The following is a 2,257-nucleotide window of genomic DNA, read 5'->3' on the forward strand; positions in this document are numbered from 1 at the left end:
CTTCACATGATAGTTATTTTGTTGAGTTTGCTCCCACTACTATTGATGAGAATAAATTTGCTTATGTGGAGAGTAGTGAAATTTCTATGCAAGTAGATCATGAAAAGAATGCTTTATGTGCTGGTTATATGGTTGAATTCATTCATTATGCTACTGAAAATTATTATGAGAGAGGATCATATGCTTCTACATATTGCAATAATATCAAGTTCCCTCTCTATGTGTTGAAAATCTTGAAGATTTGCTTGTTTTACCTTCCTATGCTAGTTGTTTCATGTTCCCATAAATTGTTTGCTCACAAATCCCTATGCATAGGAAGTGGGTTAGACTTAAATGTGCTAGTCATATTCTTCTTGATGCTCTCTTTGCGTTTCGATTCTTATCTTTTATGTGAGCATCATTGAAATCATCATGCCTAGCTAGGGGCGTTAAACGTTAGCGCTTGTTGGGAGGCAACCCAATTTTATTTTTGTTCTTTTCTTTTTGCTCCTGTTTCGTAATAAATAATTCATCTAGCCTCTATTTAGATGTGGTTTTATGTTTTAATTAGTGTTTGTGCCAAGTAGAACCTTTGGGAAGACTTGGGTGAAGTATATGCGATCTTGCTGTAAAAAAACAGAAACTTTTGCGCTCACGAGATTATCTGCCATTTTTTACTGGAGAGTGCTTTTAGGTTGATTCTTTTTTAAGATGATCAATAGATAAATTCCTCACGTACACCAATTTATTTTAGAATTTTTGGAGTAACAGAAGTATACGTTTGATACAGATTACTACAGACTTTTCTGTTTTTGACAGATTCTGTTTTCATTGTGTTGTTTGCTTATTTTGATGAATCTATGAGTAGTATGGGAGGGTATGAACCATAGAGAAGTTGGAATACAGTAGATATTACACCAATATGAATTTATAATGAGTTCACAACAGTACCTAAGTGGTGATTTATTTTCTTATACTAACGGAGCTTACGAGTTTTCTGTTGAGTTTTGTGTTGTGAAGTTTTCAAGTTTTGGGTAAAGATTCGATGGACTATGGAATAAGGAGTGGCAAGAGCCTAAGATTGGGGATTCCCAAGGCACCCCAAGGTAATATTCAAGGACAAACAAGAGCCTAAGCTTGGGGATGCCCTGGAAGGCATCCCCTCTTTCGTCTTCGTTCATCGGTAACTTTACTTGGAGCTATATTTTTATTCACCACATGATATGTGTTTTGCTTGGAGTGTCATTTTATTTTATTTTGTTTTTCTTGCTCTTTGAATAAAATCCCAAGATCTGAAATTCTTAAATGTTAGAGAGTCTTCACATAGTTGCACAATTATTCGACTACTCATTGATCTTCACTTATATCTTTTGGAGTAGTTTGTCGTTTGCTCTAGTGCTTCACTTATATCTTTTAGAGAATGACGGTGGTTTTATTTTGAAGAAATAGATGAACTCTCATGCTTCACTTATATTATTTTGGGAGTCTTAAACAACATGGTAATTTGCTTGGGTTATAAAATTTAGTCATAATATGATAGGCATCCAAGAGGGATATAATAAAAACTCTCATATAAAGTGCATTGAATACAATGAGAAGTTTGATTCCTTATGATTGTTTTGAGATATGAAGATGGTGATATTAGAGTCATGCTAGTGGAGTAATTGTGAATTTGAGAGATACTTGTGTTAAAGTTTGTGATTCCCGTAGCATGCACGTATGGTGAACCGTTATGTGATGAAGTCGGAGCATGATTTATTTTTTGATTGTCTTCCTTATGAGTGGCGGTCGGGGATGAGCGATGGTCTTTTCCTACCAATCTATCCCCCTAGGAGCATGCGCGTAGTACTTCGTTTCGATAACTAATAGATTTTTGCAATAAGTATGTGAGTTCATTATGACTAATGTTGAGTCCATGGATTATACGCACTCTCACCCTTCCACCATTGCTAGCCTCTCTAGTACCGCGCAACTTTTGCCGGTACCATAAACCCACCATTTACCTTCCTCAAAACAGCCACCATACCTATCTATTATGGCATTTCCATAGCCATTCCGAGATATATTGCCATGCAACTTTCCACCGTTCTGTTTATTATGACACGCTTCATCATTGTCATATTGCTTTGCATGATCATGTAGTTGACATCGTATTTGTGGCAAAGCCACCGTTCATAATTCTTTCATACAAGTCACTCTTGATTCATTGCACATCCCAGTACACCGCCGGAGGCATTCATATAGAGTTATATTTTGTTCTAAGTATCGAGTTGTAATT

This window comes from Aegilops tauschii, chromosome 5, assembly GCF_002575655.3.
Source record: "Aegilops tauschii subsp. strangulata cultivar AL8/78 chromosome 5, Aet v6.0, whole genome shotgun sequence".
Classification (NCBI taxonomy): Eukaryota; Viridiplantae; Streptophyta; class Magnoliopsida; order Poales; family Poaceae; genus Aegilops; species Aegilops tauschii.